Source organism: Saccopteryx leptura, chromosome 3 (genome assembly GCF_036850995.1).
Source record: "Saccopteryx leptura isolate mSacLep1 chromosome 3, mSacLep1_pri_phased_curated, whole genome shotgun sequence".
In the NCBI taxonomy this organism is placed as follows: Eukaryota; Metazoa; Chordata; class Mammalia; order Chiroptera; family Emballonuridae; genus Saccopteryx; species Saccopteryx leptura.
In genome coordinates this window covers 271,762,427-271,778,967 of record NC_089505.1, presented here as the reverse complement: position 1 = coordinate 271,778,967, position 16,541 = coordinate 271,762,427, and the positions used below count along the sequence as shown (strand labels likewise).

Sequence of the window (16,541 nt, the reverse complement as noted above, 5' to 3'; positions counted from 1 at the left end):
ACCATCACCAGGCAAATACAAAGATGAGGAAGCCCGAAGTGGGGAGTCATCCCGAAGATGGATGCAGAGACCAAGGGGGCTTTGGTGTCAGGTGGCCTGGGGTTCTAGTCCCAGCTCTTGGACATAAGATTTGCCTTTTCTCACTTTCAATCGTCTGGTCTATAAGGTATGGATGATAATTTCTACTACTGCAAGTCGTTCTTGTCAAGATGATCAAATGAGGTAGCATCTGTGAGTTGCCTAGTTGGTTGTTGGATGTGTTTATCCTGAGCTGTGTGCTTTATGCCTCCTTAAGGCTGATCTTTAGGATCTAGGTCTTCTTTTTCCTATTTTTTTTCTGGCTCTATTGAAGTATGACCGACATAAATTGTATATATTTAGGTTGTGCATTATAGTGATTTAACACAATCAAGTTAGTTAACACATTCATCACCTCACATTGTTACCTTTTCATGGTGAGAGCATGCTTAAGATCTACTCTCTTAGCAAATATCAAGTATAAAGTATAATGTTATTAACTATAGTCATGGTGCTGTTAGATTCCCAAAACTTATTATTCTTATAACTGAAAGTGTGTATCCTTTGACCAACATCTATGCATTTTCTGCACCCCCAGCTGGTTCTGAGTCTGATGGTTTTAGATTCAATAAATGAGTAAGGGTCTACAGCATTTGTCTTTCTGTGTCTGATTTATTTCGCCAAGCCTAATGTCTTCCTGGTTCATCATGTTGTTACAAATGGAAGGATTTCCTTCTATTTTGTGGCCAAATAATTTTCCACTGTATATATAGACCTTTTTAAAAAGCCATTCATCTATTGAGGGACATTAACGTTGTTACCATATCTCGGCTGTTTGAAACATCTAGTTCTATACTCGGTCCCATACGTATCTGTTGAATGACTACTGAGTGAGATTTAGCCCATGATCTGCAACAGTAGTATCCAAATTGCCTTTTTTTTAGTAGTGGGATTCCCCTTCCCTTTTCTTTTTACAAAATAAAGCTCTAGGGGAACCCCAGCACATAGAGTAAATTTTAGAGGCATTTCTCTTGCTGAAAGCAAGGCAAAGACTGCCTTTGTCTCCATTCTTTTTCTTCATCAGATATTACCCTGGAAGGGGCATTTGAAAACCTTCACTGTGGATAGGAAGACTGGAAACTGTCCTTGGAACTGGAAGGAATGTCTTCTTTTTGTTTCTTTTTTTCCAGGAAGTCAATTCTTATTCTTAACTAAAAAAAATCTTACAATTTACCTGCCTTTAGTAAAAGATGGGACGCGTGGGGCCTCAGTTTCTGTGTAATTGCCTCCCTGGTGACAGTTATTGTCCCCACTTGCCTTAGAGTCCATAGTGCCATTTCCTTTCCTCTTGAAGGTTGTTCTGTGGGTTGTGAGCAGCTTGACTGGGAGCTCCTGCAGGGCAGAGGCGACTTGTTTGGCACCTCCAGAGCGTCTCCCGTTTGAAGGACAGACAGAGGCCTCCGCTTATGGAACTGATTCTTCCTTGAGTCTGCTTTTGTTGTCCTAAATATGTGTAGAAGGCTCTCCTTGTTCCTGTAAAGATTCTTTCCTAGAACATTTATTCTGTTTTGTTTTTTTAAAAGACAATAATTGGGCTTCTGTCACATTCTTTGGAAAACTGTCTTCAACTATGCAGCCTGTTCACTTGCAACAAAACATTCATATTCTTTCATCCATATGCTCACAGAAGATAAAGCTAAAATAGCTTGATTTATAGTTCAAGGATTAAAATGGCAAACATGTCTCCAAATACCAAAAGATTGAGATAGTGCAGATTTAAATTACAAGGAGGCATTGTTACTGAACATTATTATTCCATCCATCCACCCATCCATCCATCCATCTGCCCATCTTTCTTTTTCTTTCTTTTTTTTTTTTTTTTTTTGTATTTTTCTGAAGCTGGAAACGGGGAGGCAGTCAGACAGACTCCCGCATGCACCCGACCGGGATCCACCCGGCACGCCCACCAGGGGGCGATGCTCTGCCCCCCCGGGGCGTTACTCTGTTGCAACCAGAGCCACTCTAGCGCCTGGGGCAGAGGCCGAGGAGCCATCCCCAGCGCCCGGGCCATCTTTGCTCCAATGGAGCCTCGCTGCGGGAGGGGAAGAGAGAGACAGAGAGGAAGGAGAGGGGGAGGGGTGGAGAAGCAGATGGGCTCTTCTCCTGTGTGCCCTGGCCGGGAATCGAACCCGGGACTTCCGCACGCTAGGCCGACGCTCTACCACTGAGCCAACCGGCCAGGGCCCTATCTGCCCATCTTTCAATCCATCTATCCAACATTTACTGAGCATCCACTTGGTGCAGGCCCACAGACGTACCTGCATAGAATAGGGCCAAGGAAGTGATGGCAGGGAGCAGCATACAGTATTTGAGATTATTAGCATTTTACCTCCATTTAATTTCATTCTTTTTAGAATTAAATACAGAAAACAAAAACCTTATAAGTGCTTTTGTTAGCAAACCTGAAAGTGACTTTCCTGTATAAAATGTGACTTGCCTGTCATTCTGGTATGGTGACATGGCCTTTGTGGGAAGACCAATTTGATTCCCAATATTCACCCTGCCAATTACTACCCAGGTGTCTCATCTGCCATCTCTGGAAAATAGGTGTTACGGTGCCAGTCTTGTATAACTTTTTTGAGAATTTAATGCCTGGTGTGGTGTCTGGCATGTGCGTATACTCAGTAAATTCCAGATTCTTTCTCCTCCCTCTGATTTGTTAAGATGACAAACAAGATAACAGTTTTAAGAAACCTTAGTAATACAGGATGGGACAAAAGTAGGTTACAGTTACAATGACTATGTGAAACAGAGTTTATTCTTATATTCTTATTTATTAATTCTTGTATTATTTTCCATATGAATAACTATAAACCTAGTTTTGCCCAACCCTGTATAGTTCAGTGGCCTATTTTAAGATTCTGTTGTAACTCCTATACTTACCGTTAAGGGGCTATACAATGTGACTTAGGAAGACCAGGAGTCAATGACCTTATCAGTGGATAGTCATGTTGTCACACTTGACCTTTAGTCATTTTTGACCCCTCTTTAAGCTCCCACTTAATGACTTGTCCGAGGGGAGCCTGGAAGACGCCCTCTTCTCCCCAGGGAAGCTGCGTGGCACAGATGAGACAACAGAGTGAAATATTTTGAGAAATATAAAGCTGATAGATGCCCGGGACTCACTATCATCACTGTTTGGATATGTCCAACTTAAGGTTCATTTCTTTGCTCCGTATTGTTTTTGGAGGCATATCTTTTTACTCCTTGTTTATTGCAGACTATGTCTCTGGATCTGTGGAGCTTGGCTCTGTGTAACTCTAGGGATCTGAACTATTGTTGCACTCTTAGTACATAATTTTATGTGGGGAGCAGCAGCAACCTTTATTTCACCTGTTTAAAATTCTAGTTACAGGAAAATTTGGCTCAGACTTTCCAAAATAAACTCACCTTTGGGCTGAATCCAGGAGTGGAAAATTTTAGCTGGAAACAATGGCTTGTCAGAAAACACAGGCGTGATGACAAACTGGGGCACAGGCACCATCGCAGAAGCCGTGTGTAACCCCACCATAGCATCCCTGCCCTCCCGAGGACAGGTTACAGGATCGGTGGAAGGAGGGAGGCAGGAAAAATCTCAGGAATTGTCTGTTTTTTTCCACTGTCAGAACAACCTCGAGGCTTTGGCTTCTGGAGTGATGGGTGGGCTTGCTTTCCTTTTGTAGGTTTCGTAGCATTTCCCCGAGTCATTATTCCTCTCCGCTGAATGTCCTTTGACATGATGGTGGTTTAGGTAGCTGTACCAGACATAATTCCTGTAATACATGAATGTCAAAAGAAGGTGCTTATTTCCAGATCAAATGCTGCTGATCTGATTAAGCCTCCTGTCTTCTTGCCTTGGAGCTGAGGATAATGAGTTTGTCCAGCACAGTGGCTGGTGGAATCCAGGGGCCTTTTGAAGATGGTTCTGAGCTTGGGTGCTGAGCTTTTCTCACCATGAGATGCATCAAGTTAGATGTACGCTTTGAAGCTCGTGTCTGGCTTCCTGTCCTCTGTTCGTTCCCTCTGTCACACAGGTCATTCTAGCAGACAAAGGGTTCTCTGGCTTTCTTTGAATTTTCCATTCTTTGAGGGCTAGAAACGGTTTCTGCCAAGGATTTCGCCTGAACAGAAGCGTGTCCAGGTGGAAGCGTGCGGGGTTGGGCAGCAGGAGGAGGAAAGGTTGGTGCTGGTACAGTGCTCAGCAGCGGCTGTCATCGTCGGCAAGAAGAGGAGGCTGTGAAGTGAGATATGACGGAGAACAGCCCTGGACTCTCAATGGGAAACCTTTTCTCGCCCTTCTTTTAATTATTTTGTGTATATGTGTGTGACAGAGACAGAGAGAGGGACAGATAGGGACAGACAGACAGGAAGGGAGAGAGATGAGAAGCATCAACTCATAGTTTTAGAACCTAAGTGTCCCATTGATTGCTTTCTCATATGTGCCTTGACCTGGGGTGGGGGCTCCAGCAGACCGAGTGACCCCTTGCTCAGGCCAGTGACCTTGGGTTCAAGCCTTGCTCAACCCAGATGAGCCCACGCTCAAGCCGGCGACCTCGGGGTTTTGAACCTGGGTCCTCTGAGTCCAAGTCCAATGCTCTGTCCACTGCGCCACCACCTGGTCAGGCTTCTTCCCCTTCTAACAGAACAGGTACATTTGCAGTAATGGTAATGAGAAAAGGAGGCTGCCAACGTGCCCCGCTTTTCTTTATTCTCATCCTCCCCTTTTCCCCTGAGTTCTCTGTGCCCTTGTTCCAGGCCTCATCCTGTGGTTCTGCCAGGTCTGTGAGACTTCTAGCAGGATCTGTCAAGCAGTCTGGAAGGTTAGGCACCTGGAATCCTGTACCCAGTCCTTGGAGGAGTTGGACTGGAATCCAGAGTGTTCTCTGCTCTTGTTTCTGCGTTGAATGAAGTTTGCAGGCGTCCCAGTCTCTGCAGCGTCTTCTCCCCTGCTCGTCCCGAGGTAGAATACTCTGTTGGCTACAGAACAGGTTGGTCCCACCCCAGCGAATTAGATTCCAGCAGAAAGAAAATGGGAACCCCTGTCTTCCGTGAGAGAGTCTGAGAACACTGCAGGTGATTCATCGGTCGGAAATTTGATCATCGATAGCGAGAAATACCCTTTATTTGAACTGTCTTTAGTTACCAAAGTGCTTTCCCATTCTGTACTCCTGTGAGGAGGAAAGTGGGGTGCAGGGTGGTTAAGGGGTTTGCTGAAGATCCTAAACCAAATAAGTGATGATAGACATAAACCTGTTTTGCCTTTTCACGGGTCGGTGGGAAATTGAATCGTTTTTCAGCTTGTACTTGGGAGCTAGCTCATTTCCCCTCTAGGACTGGGGTCCTGGCCAGCTGTAGAATGCTGTGATTTTTGGACCGCATATCCCTCACAGTCCAACAGATGCCACAGCTGAGTCGATGCGAGCCAGCCTCGGAAGAATGCAGCGGGGGTCCCTTGAGGGTTACAGTTCGTTATTTCGCACGCATATATTCTTTGATTAGAGCTTGCGTCCTGGAACATACCAGACTGTATCTGGCACAGCCCTGTGCCTAGTGCCGATCTCTTAAACATGGAGGCTGCCACATGGCTTCTGATCATCAAGACAGAGCCCTAACCAAGACTGTAATTGTTATCAAACATCTGAATGTGCTGGAGAGGCAGGAAGGGCGGGTGGATAATAACACCTTATATTCCTGTACAAAGCAGTTCACTTTCTAGAACCATTTAAAAGTTGATTTTATCATTCTTCACTTCAGAACAGCCTTCATTTTCTCCATTTGACAGATGGGGAAAAAATAGAGACACTGATGATTTGTCACTTGCTCAAGGTAGCAGAGCAAACGAAAGGCTGTCTTTGGTTCCTGCTCTTTCTGCTGTGCTGGTCCCTTCTGGGGAGCCTTTCTCTGCCCCCTGAAGTCAAGGGTGTTTGTTCCTTTCTGGCATTTTCTCTGGGCCCTTGCTTTTGAAAGGCTGCAGTGGGGAAGGGAGAGTGTTTCTTCTCTGGCTCTTCGTAGCTGTGGGACCCAGTTTGTGATGGACAGGAAATGAAATGGGAACAGCTCCTGCTTGCTTTCTGCACAGATGGCCTGCGAGTCTGGCTCTGATGAGAGAGCCAGGCACAGAGGGGAGACCACTCAGGCTTCCCTTTCTCGGGTCCCCTGCAAAGCTGAGAAGTGGACCTGGGAATCCCAGGTGCACGGCTCCAGGTGCTCATGCCATGGTGTACCTGCTGCAGCCTCATGCCTGGCACGGCTGCAGGCTCTATTCATCCCCGCCCCCGAGTCAGCAGACAGGTAGGGAGGGGGCTCCTGTGTGACAGGTCGTGTGCCCACAGCTGGGGGTGCTGAGGGCAGACACTGCACAGTTCTTGTCCTCCGTGAGTTCCCAGCCAGTACAGATCTGTCTCTGTCACTCCTCCCTGCGTGTAAGAGCATAAGCATCGAGGGCCATCAGATTTCCTGATAAGTCTGCCTGGGCAGAGCAAGTCATTGACTTAAGCTGGGGCTTCAGACCAGGACCACAGTGCCACAGCGCCAAGCAGGGAGGTCAATTATGGCAGAATTGGCCTCTGTGTCCACCAAAGCCTATTTCTTCTAATTCCTGGGCAAACAGCTAGACTATACCTCTCAGCTTCCCTTATGGCCAGGTGTGGCCATGAGGCTAAATTCTGGTCAATGGGAGGCAGATGAAAGGAATAAAAGTGCCCCTTCTAGGAACACCCATATAAACCTCATGGGTGAATGCCCCATGTGCCTGCCCCTTCATTGGTTTGAAGCAGCCAGTTGTTGTCATCTTGGGGGCCATGGGAGGATGGTGGCAGAGAACCAGGGCTCTTCAAATCTCTGCTTGGAGGAGAGCCATTGCTGTGTGGATGCGAGCACACAGTTTGGATGTTGATTGCACTGAGCCATTGAGATTTGGGGACTTACCTGCTTCCCTATATGTGTCTCAGGGACAGAGACACTAGTTTGAGTTAGGAACACGGAGTCAGTCTGGCCGAGATGCGCGAGATTGTGGAACTTTTTTGACCCAGAGGCACTTCTGGGTGTGATAGTGTAGGAGGTGAGGCCCACTGATCCCCACTTCGCGAACGAGAGAACTGGCCCTGAGGCCTCTAAGGACTGCCAGAACTCGGTGGCAGGTACAGCTCAGCTGCACCTGGGTTGGGTTGGGGTCAGCTCACTAGCAGCAGAGTGGCAGCTACTTCAGCCAGACCGAGACCTGGACGCTCGGCTCCCAGTCTTCCTGGGGTGAGACCAGATGGCTCAGGTGGTGTAGGATGGCCCAGCTCCAGCAGCTCTTGGTTCTTGCTCCATTTTCTACACTAGCTCCATTCTCTACACCAGCTCCATTCTCTACACCAGCTCCATTCTCTGCACCAGCTCCATTCTCTACACCAGCTCCATTCTCTGCACCAGCTCCATTCTGTACACCAGCTCCATTCTCTGCACCAGCTCCATTCTCTGCACCAGCTCCATTCTCTGCACCAGCTCCATTCTCTGCACCAGCTCCATTCTCTACACCAGCTCCATTCTCTGCACCAGCTCCATTCTCTGCACCAGTTCCATTCTCTGCACCAGCTCCATTCTCTACACCAGCTCCATTCTCTGCACCAGCTCCATTCTCTGCACCAGCTCCATTCTCTGCACAAGCTCCATTCTCTGCACCAGCTCCATTCTCTGCACCAGCTCCATTCTCTACACCAGCTCCATTCTCTACATCAGCTCCATTCTCTGCACCAGCTCCATTCTCTGCACCAGCTCCATTCTCTACACCAGCTCCATTCTCTGCACCAGCTCCATTCTCTGCACCAGCTCCATTCTCTGCACCAGCTCCATTCTCTGCACCAGCTCCATTCTCTACACCAGCTCCATTCTCTACATCAGCTCCATTCTCTGCACCAGCTCCATTCTCTACATCAGCTCCATTCTCTACACCAGCTCCATTCTCTGCACCATCTCCATTCTCTGCACCAGCTCCATTCTCTGCACCAGCTCCATTCTCTACACCAGCTCCATTCTCTGCACCAGCTCCATTCTCTGCGCCAGCTCCATTCTCTGCACCAGCTCCATTCTCTACACCAGCTCCATTCTCTGCACCAGCTCCATTCTCTACACCAGAAGAACCTTGGGCAAGATTCTTCTTTGTCCCTCAGCATGATTCTTTTCCTGCTCTGTGGGCTGGTATGTGCTAGATAATTTCAGACACTTCTGAGTGTGAACTTTGAAAACTTGAATACAGACTATATCCCAGGAGTTTCTAGAGCTCCTGGGCCACCCCACCCCACCCCAGATTCTAAAGTGTGGCCTTTGTATAGTTGCTATGGCATGTTGTTGAATAGCACTCTGCTTTCTCTGTGACACTAAATCAGTCACTTAAAAAACAATCTAAACTATTTTAAAAGAAATAGAAACATCTTATCCCAGCCCCCTGCCTCCTTGAACCTAGATATTATAGTCTCCTCCACTATCAGAAGATGTCTCCGTTTCTCCCAGCCCCCCCCTTTTTTCACTTAATAAACACACAGCACTGCCTAGGTGTCCGACATTCTGAGCTTTCTCTATATTAACTCGTGTATTCCCCATAACAACCTGATGAGGTAGGCACTGTCATTATTCCCATATGCCAAGTGAGAAAACTGAGGCCTAGAGAGATTAAGGAACATGCTGAGGCTTCCAGCTAGTAGGTGGGCAGGCTGGAATTTGAACACAGCAAGTCTGGCTGGAAAGTCCGTGCCCTTGCCCATTGTGATATGCGGCCTCTCTTAAGTGCTCCCTCGAAGCCCGTGCACCCCCCAGAGCCTTTCACACGTCCTCCTGGGGTTTTGCCCTCCTGCTGCAGAATCACTGCCCCAGATGGTCTGGTCTTTGTTGAACCTTGCTGAATTTATTTTTTAGCTTTCTTTTATTCTGTAAAACACCCTACATGTTTTCCTCCTTATGAAGTCTGTCCGTAGATGAATGATTCCATGATCAGGCCCCAGGCCAGGCCTCTCAGCCCTGAGATGTGGCAGGAGAAGGGTCTGGACACTGTGGCTCCAGCACAGCCCGGAGTGTGTGCCCGGAGCCGCTGTCACAGACACTGTGGCTCCAGCACGGCCCGGAGTGTGCCCGGAGCCGCTGTCACAGACACTGTGGCTCCAGCACGGCCCGGAGTGTGCCCGGAGCCGCTGTCACGGACACTGTGGCTCCAGCACGGCCCGGAGTGTGCCCGGAGCCGCTGTCACGGACACTGTGGCTCCAGCACGGCCCGGAGTGTGCCCGGAGCCGCTGTCACAGACACTGTGGCTCCAGCACGGCCCGGAGTGTGCCCGGAGCCGCTGTCACAGACACTGTGGCTCCAGCACGGCCCGGAGTGTGCCCGGAGCCGCTGTCACAGACACTGTGGCTCCAGCACGGCCCGGAGCCGCTGTCACAGACACTGTGGCTCCAGCACGGCCCGGAGTGTGCCCTGAGCCGCTGTCACAGACACTGTGGCTCCAGCACGGCCCGGAGTGTGCCCGGAGCCACTGTCACAGGGATTTACAGCTGTTACTAACTGCCATCTTGTTTTTGCCAGAAACGACCAGTGAAGCCTGGACCTGACTGAGATACCATTGTTTGCCACCCCCTGTTCTCAGGCGGAGGCCTGCAGACCCTCACGCACAAGGGATGAGGGTGTTTTATTGCCTGCTTATCTGCCAGACTCAGCCAGGGCTGCCGGGCTAGAGGGGCTCTTGCCTTCTCTCCTCTCTGCTTAACGTTGGGTGGGAAAACCTCACCAGGCAAAACCTATTCTATCTGCTTGTCTGCTACTCTTACTGTTCAGCCTCCCTTCCAGGTCACTGCTCCCTCCTCGCCCTCCCTCTGCTTTTCATACTTTTAGAATGAAGGGAGTGGGGAGAGCAGTTAAGAGCACAAACTTTGCAGTCATCCAGACCAGGGTTCGATTTGCAACTCTGCTACTTACTAGATGTTAGTATCTGTCCTCTCTGTGTCTCATTTTCCTTATCTACAAAACAGGCTTTAAAAGAGTACCTAGCACATAGGATTATTGTGAGGACCAAAGTAATACACAATGGCTGTAAGGCACTTACCACAGTGCTGAGATGTAACAAGCAAGAGGCTGTGGACAGCATGACCAAGAGCAAGGGCTGGGCCCAGACTGCCTGGATGCAAATGGCAGCTCCACTACTCACCACCTGTGTGACCGCGTATAAGTTGTTTAACCTCTCTGTGCCTCAATTTCTTCATCTGTAAAATGGGGATAATAAAGGTCCTTATTTCCTTATTGTTATAAGGATTATATGGATTAGTATATATTTGTAAAGCACTGAATGCATGTTACAAAGAACAATGCCCAATGCCTAGCAAATGTTATCTAAGTATTTGTTAAATGAAATATGTAAGCACTTAATATATGTTGACTCTTATTTTTATTATTTTCTCATTATTATTTATAGCTTTATCATAACCTGCTTAAAGAGGGCAGGACGAATACTATTATTCACTCTGCAGGTGAAAGGTTAGCAATGGGAGCAGATCCCCTGTTCAGCTTCCCACTACTGTCACTTGCCTGAATAATTACATCTTCTCACAGGCCTCTGTGCCCCTTGGTGCTCCTGCTTACCACTTGCCAGCCAACCTACTTCCTTACCTGTCTCCTAACATTTAAACCTGATCATGCCATTCCCTTGTGTAATGCCGCTGATGGAAATGTGTCTTGTTCTTGGCCTCCAGGGAAGCTTCCCCTTAGAGCAGCGGTTCTCAACCTGTGGGTCGCGACCCCGGCGGGGTCGCGACCCACAGGTTGAGAACTGCTGCCTTATAGGCAAGGTCTGTGAGGCTCTTTGGCCAACTGGTCCTGGCTGATTCTATCCAACCTGTACATTCAGTCCCTTCATGATCTGTTATACCACCAGGGTCTGTGCATGCTGTTCCTTTGGCCCAGAGTGGCCCTTTGCTTTCTCTCTATCCAGCAAAGCCCTCCTTCAAGTTTCAGATCAAATGCCCCCTCCTCCTTCCTTTTACAGAATGGAAATGGGCTGTCCTCCTCTGGACTCCCAGCCACGTGGCTCTGGAATTCCATTGTGTGGTACGGGTTTGTTTAAGAGATGATCAGCTCCTCCAGTACACTTCCCTTTCCTTAATGGGCAGGGACCATGCATCATCTGTCTTTATATTCGCCTCGCATGCCTACCTCCTACAGCCTGGAAGTACATCTGGCATATGGTAAATCTGGGAAGATTTCAGACGGATGGATAATGATGAGCACTCTAACACTGTGGCCTTGCATCTCCAGCGCACGTCATGACTGATCTCAGAGCTCATGCACCTGTGCGCTTTCCTAGTCCTGGCGTGTGCTGACTTGCAGTGCTGTCTTCAGTGAGCCAGTTCATCGCTCGGGACTCAGTTTCTCTACCTGTAAATGCCCGCAGTCACCTTCATCCCAAAGGTCTTGTACAGGTGATGCTTATTAAAAAATAGGTTTGGAATGGTGTGTTTTGCACATCTTGTCCTTGGACTCCGCAGCTGATGACCTAGCCAGATGGGAACAGCCACGGGAGAGCACAGGCCTGGGGATGGCTGATAATGGGCATTTGTCTGCACTCTATGTAGTTGTACAATGGCTGGTGGAAGTGGAGAGCTGAAAGGCTCATTATGTCCTGTGTAGCTGCTAGGATGTGTCCTCCTGCTGCATTACTGATCAGGGAGCCAGGCCCATGGGGAGCTGGCCAGTACATAGTTGAACCCTGTGGTAAGAAAACTCAGTATATGAACATCCAAACCAAGTCAGCAGTAGGGGGTCATTAATGCAATCAGAGATGGTTCTTCATTTAAAGAAAGGATCCATGGGCATTTCTTCATCTAGGAACCCATATATGTTTATGGGTTGAAAAATTAAAACCTGCATAATAAAGAGCTTGGTGAGGAAAGGGGAAAACAGACAGCTCTAAAGTTGTGGTATTAGTGTCTACTGTTGCTAAATGAGAAATGAATATAAAAAACCTTCGAAAAAGCAAGTCTCTCTGGAAATACTGTAGGTCTGGATTGCAGTCATTCCATTTATAGGCACCTATTTCAGAAGGAGGTCTGTGGTTTTAACAGAGGGACCCTTATACAATGGATTTTTATTCTGTAGAGCATTGGTTTGCAAATTTTTGCATTTCTTGAAATAGTAAAATATCTCCTATTCCCGCTGCCTCTCCACCCCCAAAAGGAGAGAGCAGCAACCTAGAGTTGTTATTCTTCAATTTTATCAAGTAAGAATTTAAAAAATGAATTCACTATTCTTTCATAAACAAACAACATTTTAACTCAATGAACATTTATTAAGAGTAGCTATGCCACAAAACACTGTGTTAAGTAGTGACTGTTTTATGGCAGACAAGACAGACATGGCCTCTGCTCTGTTAAGACTTAGAGTTGGGTAGGGGATTGACATGAAACAAACCATCAGGTAAGTGCATGGTGTAAGAAGGGCTCTGAAGAAAAGCAAGGGACTGAGATCAAGGTGAGGAGAAGTGACTTGCCTTTCAATGGCAAGGCCTATCTGTGGAAGGGACAATTAAACTGAGGCACCAAGGGAAAGAAGGAGCTGATATGGAAAGGTCAATAAGTGTTGCAGGCAGTGGAAACTGCATATGCAAAGGCCCTGAGGTTGGAAAGTGCTTGGTATGCACCAGACAGAAAAAGTAGGACAGGTGTATCTCAGTATAAAGGCTGGCTCTTTAAATTAAATATAGTCAGCTTTATACAAAATTCACAACAATGTCTGTCTTTCTGTCCTCCTTCCTCCCTCCCTGCCTCATCTTACTGTGGCCTAGTAAAAGGTTTTCTTGGCCCGGCTCTGCTAAGCCTGATAAAGAGGTCATGTCCTTCCATGTGAGGAGTCCAGATCATGTGGGGAGAGCAGAGGGACGGGTCAAGGTTGGAATTAGCAGATGTCTTCACTGACTCAGGGCATGGGCCTCGAGCCTGTTGAGCCTGTCCTGGAATCTCTTGGTGTTTTTGGAGTCTAATTTGTGTTTCCCTCAGAACCAAGGCAGACCCGAGGCATTGGCCGCCAGCCTGAGAGTATTAATAACTGTCATGTAAGTGAGGAAGCAGGCGCAGGCCGCAGCCTGGGAGTTTGGGCTGAGTGGACACCACAGAGCCGCTCACCTCTTGGCCTCAGGGTTTCCAGCATTTGCAGGTTCCTCCCCAGCTTTGTTGTTTTCCCTGAAATGGCCTGGAATTGTTCCCTGGCAGAAAAGGAGACTGCCTTTTCCTCAGGCAAACGACTCAAAGCTTTGAATTGAATGAATAACTCATTCACTCACATAACAAATATTTTTTAGTGCCCACTTATGCAGTTGGGTGTGGCACCATTCATACCCCTGATCTGCACTCTGTCGTCTTTTGCCACGACTGTCCCCATGGTATTGGTCTTGTCACCTCTGCCAGGCTCAAGCTCCTGGTGGGGGAAGCTTCTCTTCCTCTTCTGTTCTGACCCCTCCACAGCCTATACCCCTTGACCCCAGCCCTACTCTATAGGTCTAGTGAATATTAAATTACGTCCCTGACTTTTGGAGTCTCAGGGAAATCGGTTAAAGACAAAGTTGGTTTTTCTTTCTGGCCAGTTTTGGCTCTTCCTCTCTCAGAAGAAATCTCCCCCCCTCCTGCTTTCATCCTCACTGTGCCCCCTTGTCATGGAGTGTCTGAGGAGTAAGGGACTCCTGCCATCTCTCCCAAAGTCTTGGCTTCTTCTGGAATTTTCTATGAGTGTCAGCCTACTGTCTCCGTAAGAACAGGCAACTGTATTGTAAGGAATCCAGGCCCTCTCAGAGATAACGTCTGCATGGTGAAGGGATGAAGAAGGGGTGAGTGGGGAGAGGAGAACTATGTATGGGTGGCCTCTGAGAGCCTCCTGCCTGCCTTTCTTATACCAGCCTGGGCCTCAGAGCCCTGGAGGAAGGGGTCGTTGTCGCCATCTTGCAGAGCCAGAAACTGAATCTTGGGAAGTGAACCGCCTTACCTGAGGTCACTCAGCTTCTCAGTGGTGGAACCAGGGTTTGGGCCCGGGTCTGTTGGACTCTGGCACCTGTGTGTCACCACAGTGTGGTGCCTCATTTCCTGTGTCGCGCTAGGTGCTCTCACTGGTTCCAGGTACAGAGTGGCTTGCACTGGGGGTTGCTCTTTTTTTTTTTTTTCCCTCAGTGTGGCCCAGGTCTTCTGATTTCTCTTCTCCTCTATCTCTTGGCTGCTAGTTCAGGTTTCTTCCTTTTTGCCATCTCTCCTCACCACCTAAACTATTTTCTTTTTTTTTTTTAATTTTTTTTTTTTTTTTAGATTTTATTTATTCATTATAGAGAGGGGAGAGAGAGAGAGAGAGAAGGGGGGAGGAGCAGGAAGCATCAACTCCCAAATGTGCCTTGACCAGGCAAGCCCAGGGTTTTGAACCGGCAACCTCAGCGTTTCCAGGTTGACGCTTTATCCACTGCGCCACCACAGGTCAGGCCACCTAAACTATTTTCTGTGGTGATGCAGTTATTTCTTCTTGCTCCTATTTTTGGGGCAGGTTGGGGTCTAATGGTTTGGGACAAGTTGGGCAGTGTTAGGTGATGGCAAACTTAAGGCCACAAAGGCTGTCTTTATTGTTGGTCCTCCTGTTAGGCACCTCGCCCCACGGGCCTCTCACCTCAAAACACCCCTGGGGCCTCCCTCCTGGGTAGAGGCCCGAAGGCCTCTTCTCCCAGCGCTGTGCCCCACAATCTCAGTAGAACCCCGCCTGTCGAAATCCTGTCTTAGTTTTTAACCTAGAAAGTGCCTTTTGAAGCCTGAAAACCCCTTTCCTCCCTTCTCTCACTGTGTGCGTCTCTCATTCACCTTCAGCTATTACACAAGGGCCCAGGCAGAACTAGAATCCTTGGAAAGAGTTCTTTCTTCAGCTTTCAAAGGTCAAGGCTAATGCGTTGGTGATAGTCTGGCTGTTCCAATCTGTTCAGAGTCCTTGAGTGATGGATAGTGCTCCCACTGTAACTGCCTCCAAGCATAGGGCCGGCAGGGGTGAGGGTGGTTAACTGCCGTGAGGCAGGGGGAGCTTCACTCTCTCAATTGCCCCTGGAGTGCAGCTTCTCTGCCTTCCAGGTTGCTCGTCCCTGTGTCATTGACTAGGAAGAAGAGCTGGGGACCTGTGAGTTACGGAGCAGCATTCAGATACCAGCCAACTGGACTCTCTATCCATCAGTCAGTTCATCAGTCCTCTGTCACCCATTTTTTTTCTCTCTATTTATCTACACATGGGCACATGGTATAAACACAGATACATACATATTTTGGAACATTTGTATAAGAAAACCTACTCTCTATTTATGGTCTTGGGATATACCTAAAGCATCACTCCTGCTTTGTGCTTATCTCCAGGTCCCACAGAGAACAATGTGTCCCTTCTGTCTGAGTTCTTTCATGCATCTTGACTTCAGGAATAGTATCCTCAGGCTCCTTTCCTAACAGCTTGTGTTTTTACTGGTGATGATAATATTCAGCCCACTGGCATAGTCTGCAACTAACATTCATACTCTTTTGCTTTTGTCCCTGTGATGGGGACTCCTGAGGAGAAAGGGGCCTCTGAAGGCCCAGTACCCACTTGCCTGGCTACTTCCACAAGCCTCTCATTAATCTTTGAGCAAATGAGGGTCATACTGAGCAAATGGGCTCATGTGGCTGTTAACTAAGTGGGTGGAGGACAAGTCAGTGGATGCCCATTGTCACAGGTTCGCTCTCTGGGTGACTGGCCTTTGTGTCTTGTCCCAGGTTGAGGCTCTGGGAGACATTCCAGGAAAGGCTCCTTTTGTGAGCAGACCTTTGGGCCCCTGCAGAAGCTAATGGCTAGTTGGCAATATTCCTTTCAGAGTGGCATTTGTTATTTTGGTCAAATTTCCAAGATCCTCAAACTTCCTAAGACCCTGGGGTTACAGGCTTCCCGATCTCAGCAGCATTGGCATTTTGGGCCAGTTAACGTTTTGTGGTGGGGGCTGTCTTGAGCGTTGTAGGGTGGTGAGCAATGTCTTTGGTCTCTACCCACTAGATGCCAATAGCACTTCCTCCCCAGATGTGACAACTAAAAGTGTCTCCAGACATTACCAAATGCCCCCCTACAGGGCAACATGCCCCTAGTTGAGAACCACTAGGTTAGAACAGGAGAGAGGCTCCAGCCTTTTGGGGAGTGTGAACAGTACCCAAGGGAACTACTTGCAATTAATTTATAAAGTCAGGGTGCCAATTCTTCAAGTTACAAGGAGGTTGGGTGTTATACCAGCTGGGATTCGAGGGTCAGTTCACCATCCTGTTCTCGGTCGGGAGGCAGGCTCTGCAGAAAGCCCATCTCTAATGCCAGAATCAGGGCCAGGAAATGAGCCCAGCGGTTCCCTGGGTTAATCTGGCATTCTAAGCCGCACTAGTTCTGAGGGCTGTAAATGGTGGGTCCATAAAGAAAGGGCTCTGTGGTCAGATGGGTTTGGGAAATA

At 48.1% G+C, this 16,541-nt stretch overlaps 1 protein-coding gene and 1 non-coding gene across 3 annotated transcripts in view; one reads left to right on the top strand and one right to left on the bottom strand.

Annotated features, from left to right (window-relative positions):
• Window positions 1–16,541, top strand: part of PRKCE (protein kinase C epsilon) — a 512,328-nt gene that overhangs the window by 52,346 nt on the left and 443,441 nt on the right. The gene's annotated exons all lie outside the window — the stretch shown is intronic.
• On the bottom strand, window positions 2,187–2,262 carry TRNAA-AGC (transfer RNA alanine (anticodon AGC)). Its single transcript has one exon. It is a non-coding gene; the product is annotated as a tRNA-Ala (tRNA).